The following is a 9,176-nucleotide window of genomic DNA, read 5'->3' as shown; positions in this document are numbered from 1 at the left end:
CAAACTACCAAAATATTGTCAATGTCCCCCTCATTGACGAAACTACCCTTAGTAAAATTTTTTTAAAAAAAAATACTAAAATTTCTGGAAAAACCTAAAATTAAAAAAAAAAATCTTTTTATTAGAAAAAAAATTAAAAATTTTCGTTTTTTTAAAAAAAAAATTGAAAATTTTTCGTTTGTTTTTTGTTTTTTGTTTTTAAAATGTTTTCTTTTATAATTTTTAAATAAAAATTTCTGTTTTAAAAAAAATTAAAATATTCGTTTTTTTAAAACATATTTTTAAAAAAATCTAAAAAAAATGAAAATTGATTTTTAAAAATAAAAAATAAAAATTTCGGTTTAAAAAAAATCATTTAAAAATTAAAATAATTTTTTTAAAAAAATTAAAATTTTCGTTTTATTTTTTTTTTTTTTGAATTTTAGGGGTATTTTTGTCATATTGATAAATATATAGGGGTATTTTGATCTTTTTGCTAGCTTTGGGGGGGATATTGACAATATTTTGGTAGTTTGGGGGGTACATTGTCGCAATTGAAAGTTTGGGGGGGACATTGTCAATTGGGTGATAGTTTGAGGGGGGGTATGTAGACTTTACCAAAAAAAAAAAACGATCATTGATAAGCTTTTCACTGAGTAACTGGACCTCTTGTCTCAAAGCATTGAGTGTTTACGTCAAAAGGTGAAAATTTTTTATTTGATTGATGTCATGGTTAGATTGGTTTTGTAGCCTTTTTGACTCGAGTTAGTAAGTCCTTGGGGTGTCTCTACACCTAATGCCCAAAAACCATCTGGTTTGGGAATCATTCACTTAACACTCGTTACATGGGTTAATTAGAATGCTTGAGGGAACCAAACATATGCCATCATTGTTCATTCTAATAGGGATGTCAGTGAACTTTGAGATGTGGAGACATTGTACATTGGAAAGATTTGGAAGCCTCATAATTTTGTGCTAGTTCACCTTATATTGTTTTCAAACTTGTGATGTTTTGGCGTGTCCTTTGTAAGTAATTGACCTTTGAAATTCCACTTCATTGTGAAGATGGAGTTCATCTTTTAACGCTTGCTAATGAATGAAAATCATGATCTTGAATTTATACTTTAATTTTTGGAATGATATGAACTGTGCATGATGTTTGTGGGTAACATTTTTGAAAAACCCTCACGAGACTTCACTCGTCCTCTAGGGAATTCCTAGAGGTTTAAAAGGCTTGTTGCATACGCTAAATGCAATCGTACATTCCAAGAAAGATGGATTTATCTTTTTCTGTTTTTCCATTTAGTCTTTAGTTTTGTATTGCTTAGGGACTAGCAATATACAAGTTTAAGGGAGTGTTAAGTGCTAAAATATTCATATTTTTAACCTTTAACTTGCATATGTTAATCCTTTAGTTTTAGTTAATTTATGTCATTTTAGTTCTTTTATGTGTTTTTCTTGTTTTTGTAGGTCTTTTGAAGAAAAATAAGCACTCTCAGAAGTTTTGGACTTAAAATAGCTATTCTGGGTATATTGAAGGCTCTAGTAGTGCGATTGATTGCATGGGAGCTGCGATCAAGCACACTACAGGCGAGGACCACAAGCGCAAGGCACTTGCGATCGAGTGCTGATGTGGTATTTTTGTGACCAAAAATATCAATTATAAAAATAACCACTCGCAATAGGACGAATCTTTGTAGGATACGGCTATAGAGAGGGTGTCGAACCTCAAGGGCTGCAAGGGTTTAATTATCAAAATTAAAAGATCAAAGTTAACTTAATTAAAAGGGGTTTTGATTTGATTTGCTTAAAAACTAAAGTGCATGAAAATAAAAGAGATTTAAAATAAGAGAGAGAGAGTAGGGTATTGACTTCACCTCTATCCACACAACAATGGTCAATCATAATTAATCCCATAAATTCATTCTATGCATGTTATAAATAAACAAGAAACTACCTTATTAAAGAATAAGCATAATCTATCTTCGGTTGGCACGGATCGTCCACCTAACCACTAAGACGCGGTACGACCCGTCTTCCCTAGGTATAAATTATCAAATTCTATAACAGGATACATACAATCAATGAATAAGTGTAACCCATCTTCGGTTGGCACGGACTGTCTACCTAAATTACACTAAACTAGGGTGTAGTACAATCCGTCTTCCCTAGGCATGGCCTATCAAATCCTATTGATCATATGTCAATTAAACCCATTGTATAACCATCATCCTCATAATCACAGAAAACAAGAATGATTTGAGATCAATAAAAATAAAATACTTTCTAAGACAAGAGAAGAATTTCAAAAATATTGATTTTTGGAATTTAAGAGCAATTGCATTTAATAATTAAGAACATAAATCAATTGTAGCAATCCTCATAATTATACAATCAACATGCATAAATTGAAAATCTAGAAATTAAATACAATCAAACCATTGTGCTTGGAAAGGGTTACATTAATACCCCACGAAGGGGTTTAGTCGCTCATGATCTCCTAAGCTCCAAAGACAATTTACTGAATTTTGCTCTAAGAGGCGGTCTGTTTTTTCTCAATGCTTAGAGGCCTATTTATAGGGCTTAGGAGAGTCCTAAAAGCCCTAGGAATCCTATAAATTTCGGAGATTTAAGTCCAAGTCCAATTATGATAAAGAAAACCTAAGTCCAAATCGGAATAGGATTCGCCCAGAATTGCGTTCCTATCTTGCGGGGTAATTTTAGCAATGCGGCGCTCCGAATTAGGAAAATGATATTTCACAATGATTTGTATAAATTTGAGTTAGCTTTCCAGTACCGCTTGAATCACCTCAATCTGATATTTGAGCTGAAAGTTATGGCCAAAATACCGAGATGTATGCAGAATCCAATCCGATTTTGACTCCAATTTGAGAAATTCCGAATTAATCCTTTTCTTTATTTGATTAAACTTAACCATGATTGGTTAAGCTTAATCATATCTTCTAGGTCTTCTCAAAGTGTGCTTTTAAGCCCAAAATGAATGGAATTAATTGCATCTTTATTTATAACCTGAAAACACAAAAACAAAACAAAATCAAACAAATAACAACACTAAGGAATTAACGTATGCAAATTAAGGGGCTTGAATGTGCAACATTCGGCGCTTATCAAGTGCCCATCACAAAGAGGATCGATCGCACACGGGCTGCGATCGAGCGCACCCGTGCGTGGTGGGCAAGTCAGCCGCTAGCTTTGATATGGAAAGTGCAATTCCTAGGGTTTTGTAACTTAGCGCGAACTAGGGCTCAAAACCTACGATTTTTAGGGTTTCTAGAGTATTCTTAAGGCTTATAAATAGACCCTAAACCTCTATAATACAAACAATTTCCAAGGAGAAGAATTGGAGCTCTTCAAGTTCAAGTTTCGGGTTTATTCTTTTCCTTTCTTTTATTTTATGAAGATGTTTAACATCAAACTTATGTGTAACTAATTTATTTAGTAGGGCTAGATTGAAGCCCTAGTTATGTTTATTTAATATTCAATATTGGTGCCTTTGTGATGATCATGTTGTGATATTTAACTTGATTAATTCATGTTTTCATGAATTCCTCATATGTGTGTGTCTGATCAACATATGCATGTGGTATGTAATAGTTAGTTAAATCAATTTGGATGACCGAGTCCTGGGTTTAATAAAAGTAACAAAAGAAATCCACACCGGGTTCTTGGGTTAATTAACATAGGGAATCGGGAGTATACACCCATGCCCTAGGCCTCATGTGTTTGTCAATTTCCACATAATTATGCTTTCTTAAAGAACAACTTACTATACACCCATGCTCAATCCTTTAAGAAAGAAAAAAGTTAGAGTATACACACATGCCTAACTCGTTTCTTAAGGAAATCTATAGCTTAAGGAGTATACACCCATGCCCTTAAGTTGACAAACATTAGATATACATAGCATGATCAAAACATTGACATACTGATATATTATCTAAATATAATTAGTGGTGGATGTCAAAGCCTTACCTTTTTATTATTATTAAATCGAAAACCAATCTTTGTTTTGTTTTACTTTTGGAATTTATTTTAGACAAAATTTAGCAATCCTCGTGGGAATGACCCTGTACTTGCAACCTATACTACTATGTTGACCTCGTGCACTTGCGGGTAAAACATACAATTATTTGCCTATTAATTTAGGTAGATATTTGTAACAACAAGGGCATACATTATTAGTAGTGTGGGCCATCAGAGGTCAGACTCGATTGGGCTGCTAGTGTTATGGATGTAGCGTACAATATTCGAGGCACTGTTATTGTATTACAAGTCCTTCGGGACAGCACCAACCTTGATGAGAAGAGGTAATATCTCGGGAAGACCATACTGTTGAACTGTCACTGATTCTCATGATTATAACATGTACTATAACTATATTGTATTCATGGATAACTGTCATTCCTGATGTTATCATTGATAAAACCCAGCTCTAGAGATTCTTAGGTTCGTTAAATTACATTGCAGATTTCTACAAAGACTTGAGAAAACATTGCAAGCCCTTGTTTGACCGTTTACTAAACCATCCTCCTCCTTGGACTAGTATTCACACTTCACTTGTCAGAGAGATTAAAACTCATGTTAAGACCCTACCCTACTTAGGTATTCCCTCCGATAATGCTTTCAAAATCATTGAAACTGATGCTTGTTGTGCCAAATACTACCTAAATTAATAGATAATATTTAGTACATTTTACTCGCAAGTGCACAAGATCAAACGATAGTATAGTGCAGCAAGTACGAGATCGATCCCACGAAGATTATTGATTTTATTTAGAATTAATAAAAATATTAATTTGTCACTAAATTAATATTGTGAAAAAGAAATAAAAAGATATAAAGATAAATAAAACGGTGAAGGTAGGACTTTGATATCCACCACTAATCATGCTTAGATAATATAATAATATGCTAATGATCTAATCATATTGTGAATACTTAATGTTTGCCAACATAAGGGTATGGGTGTTTACTCCTTAAGCTATTGATTTCCCTAAGCAACGAATTAGGCATGGGTGTCTACTCCAATTCTTTTATTTCTTAAAGGATTTAGCATGGGTGTCTACTAAGTTGTTCTTTAAGAAAACATAAATCTATGAAAATCGACAAACACATGAGGCCTAGGGTATGTGTGTCTACTCCTGGTTCCCCATGTTGATTAACCCAAGAATCCGATGTGGATATCTTTTGTTTCTCTTATTAAACCTAGGACTCAGTCATCCAAATTGATTTAATTAACTAATCCATACCACATGCATATAATGGACAATCACATACATATGAGGAATTCAAGAAAACATGAATTAATCAAGTTAAGCAACACAATATAATTATCACAAAGACGCCAATATTGAAATATTAAATAAACATAATTAGGGCTTCAATCGAGCCCTCCTTAAGAGTTAGTTACACATAATTAAAATAAAACTAAAAAGAAAAGGTAAAGCAAGAACCGAAAACCGCTCCTAAGAGTAGCCTCCAATTCCTCTCCCCAAAGTTGTCTCCTTCAAATTGTGTATTGAATTGTGAGGCTTAGAGGTATATAGGGCTTAGGAGAGTCTTAGAAGTCCTAGTAATCCTAGGAATTTCGGAGATTTAAGTCCTAGTCCAATTAGGATAGAAAAAAACCAAGTCCAAATTGGAATAAGATTCATCCAGAATTGTGTTCCTATCTTTCGGGGTGATTTTGGCATTACGACGCTCCGAATTAGGAAAATTATATTTCATAATGATTTGTATCAGTTTGAGTTAGCTTTCCAATGCCACTTGAATCACCTCAATCAGATATTTGACCTAAAAGTTATGGTCAAAATACCGAGACATATGCAGAATCCAGTTTTGAATCCAATCCGATTTTGACTCCAATTTGAGAAATTTCGATTTAATTATTTCCTTTATTTGATTAAAATTAACCATGATTGGTTAAGCTTAACCATATCTTCTAGATCTTCCCAATTTGCCCTTTAAGCTTGGAACTTTTCCGGAAACGCTTTCTTTTCTTCCAAAAACCTATAAAACAAAGAAAATATAAAAATGAAGTAAAATAGCACCAACTAACAATACTAAGGAATTAACACATAAGTTTAAGGGCTAAAATATGAATATTTTGGCACTTAACAATGCTTCTGAAATTGGCTTCAAAGGCATTCTGAAACAAGTTGTTTCTCCAGGATCTCTTGAACAAATTGTTCGATTCCATTCCGGATCCTGGAACAATACGCAAGTTAATTATAGTACTATTAAGAAAGAAATTCTTTTTGTCGTTTTATGCATTACTAAATTTCAATCTGATTTGTTAAATCAAAATTTTTTGCTACGCATTAATTGTAAGTCTGCTAAATACATTATGAAAAAAGATGTTAAAAACATTACATCAAAACAAATTTTTGCCAAATGGCAAGCCGTTTTAAGCGTTTTTGATTTTGATATTGAATATATTAAAGGTTCCAATAACTCTATTCCAGATTTTCTCACTCGTGAATTTTTTCAGTGCCAGCATGGCAAGCAAAAATGATAAGGAGAAGGTTGACTCCAAGGCTTTGGTCTTAAAATCAGAGTCTGCCATTACTCCTCCCGTTACTAATTCATCTGTTGCTCTCGCTAACTGTTTATTGGCTTTTAGCCCTGGATCACTAGCTACCTACTCCAGTGCTCTCGTTTCAAATTATGACCCTTTTGTCATTTCTTCTCAAAAATCCATTATTCCTTTCATTAAATACGATAAAACATCAGCTTATGTCGTTCTTCCTCATTCCGAGCATTTATTTCATATTGAGATAAACTATTCTTACATTAAATCTCCTACTCAAATTGCCTCTTCTTACTTTCCTTCTCAATTTCATTGGATTCCTGAGCATCCTCTGAAAACTCTTTCATACTATACTAATATCCTACTCTAGACAAAGTCTGTTCATTTCAAACCCATTTATAGTAAAACTTAATCCAAAAAACTACTTGATAACAGTGTCTATTTTGATATAATCATTCCTGAAAAAGATTGGGGGGAACATCCTTCGAACCCAAGAAAATTGGAAGATTTCCCCAATCCCATTTTGCTATTTCCCCATCCCGTTTTGCTATTATGATTACATTGATGTCTGGTCCAAATTCATGCTCTACCAAAATCCCAAGTTTGACTACTCTTGGTTCATAAACTTTGATAAAGAATTTGGAGGGATCCTCCCTCTCTGGTTCTCTAGATGGTGGATGAAGTTTGGTCTTGTTCCTGATATCCTCTCACTAAAACTCGTTGAGACTTTCAAATCATTCAAAAATCTTTACAATACTGATGAACATGAGGCCAAATTTCCCCACATTCTGCATTTTGTCAAAAAGTTCAAAATTCCTTAAATCATAAAATGGCAATATGTCATTCTTGATGACAAGCTAGAACGGCATTGATATGTAAAATTGTGGGATAATTACCCACGGGTTGATAATATCGTTGAGAGTGTCAAAAATATAGCCCATTTGCCAAAAATCCAAGCCCCTCCAATTCTCAATCAATTGACCATTGGCAATCCTGTCAAACTGATAACTCCTAGTACTTTCTTTTCCCCTCCTAAAGAAACAGATGCTGTTACTTCCGCTACTTCTTCCAGTTCTTCTAAGAAAAAATCTTCTAAAAAGAAAAAAGATAATGACATTTTAAAAACACTTCTGGAATCTCTAAATGATAATTCTATTGAAGATGAAGAAGAAAATTATGACGCATCTTCTGAAGCTACTTTTAACCCCATGAGAGAATGGTACGGAAATTCTGGTTTCCCTGGTAATAGTCCTGATAACTATTACACCGAAATTAAAGATTTATAATCATTTGTCCTTCACAGTGGCACCGTTCATTTGTCATTCACTAGCATCATTCATTTACCCTTCATAGAGGCACCGTTCACTTGCCCTCATTTAGTGGCACCGTTCACTTTCCCTTCACAGTAGCACCGTTCACTTACGTTTTACAGGCATCGTTTCATTTACTCACCAGGTTCTGCTACAGTACTTTCCGACACTATAGTTTCTGCCGACATTACATTCTGCTATAGTTTCTGCCGACACTACAATTCTTTACTTTTACTGTTAACTTTCTCAATGTAATTTTTATTTACCCATTGGATTTTGTCTATAAAAGGACGAATCCCCCTCATTGTAAGATAAAAGCTTTCAGCCTAAACACTAAACTCATTCTACAACTACTCTGCCTACTATTTGTAATATGTTCTGCTCGTGTACTTTCGCTACTTCTAAACCACGTTTGAATCTATAAGTACTCTTGTTAATCAGATCTTTTGATATCTTTTTATTATCAATCTTTTCTATTTCTCTTTTATACACTCCAATTTCGTGCTTACTCTGGAAATTCTTGCATCATGCTTATTTTACTTGCAATTACCACATACATGGATGGTTCTATTGCTTTATTTTCATCTTTATTTTCAATTAATTTCAATTAGTTATCATCTCCCCTCATCTCCCCTTGTTGGAAACTACCAAAACAATGACAATGTATCTCCAATTTTAACAAAATGATGAAATTACCCTTACTAAAATAAAAATAAAAATACTAAAATTTCATTTTTTTTTCTCAAAATTTTAAGGGTATTTTTGTCTTATTAAAAATTCTATAAGGGTAATTTCGTCATTTTGCTAGCATTTGTGGGTACATTGTCTTTGTTTGGGTAGTTTAGAGAGTAAATTGTCATAATTGATAGTTTGGGGGGTAGATTGTCATTGTGGTGGTAGTTTGAGGGGGTTAAGTGGACGTTACCCTAAATTTAACTATTTTGTTAACTTTTTTTTGCTCCAACAGATACTAAAAGGTTTTTCTACTACTGCTACAACGAACTTTCATATTTATAAGTTACTGTAGCAACTTGTAAGTAATATTTTATTATATTTTATATTTCTTTCTATTTTTTTAATATTTTCTCTCTCTTTCTCTCTTTATCGCTTTTTATGGGAAAGACAAGGAAATGATAAAAAACTAATAAAATAATACTAAAAAATAATATTTAATTAGAGTAAATAGTTAAAATAGATGTTTTTGTTGGAGTGTGTAATGAAAAACTAACAGCTAAAATGAAAAAAAAAAAAAAATGCTCTTTAGTAAATAGTATCACAACTTATCATTTATTGGTGTGGGTGTATCACGGAAATTGATTTTACATGTTATTTTTTAT

Source organism: Corylus avellana, chromosome ca1, assembly GCF_901000735.1.
Source record: "Corylus avellana chromosome ca1, CavTom2PMs-1.0".
Taxonomy (NCBI): Eukaryota; Viridiplantae; Streptophyta; class Magnoliopsida; order Fagales; family Betulaceae; genus Corylus; species Corylus avellana.
The sequence above is the reverse complement of the archived record's forward strand: the minus strand, read 5'-3'. Positions refer to the sequence as shown.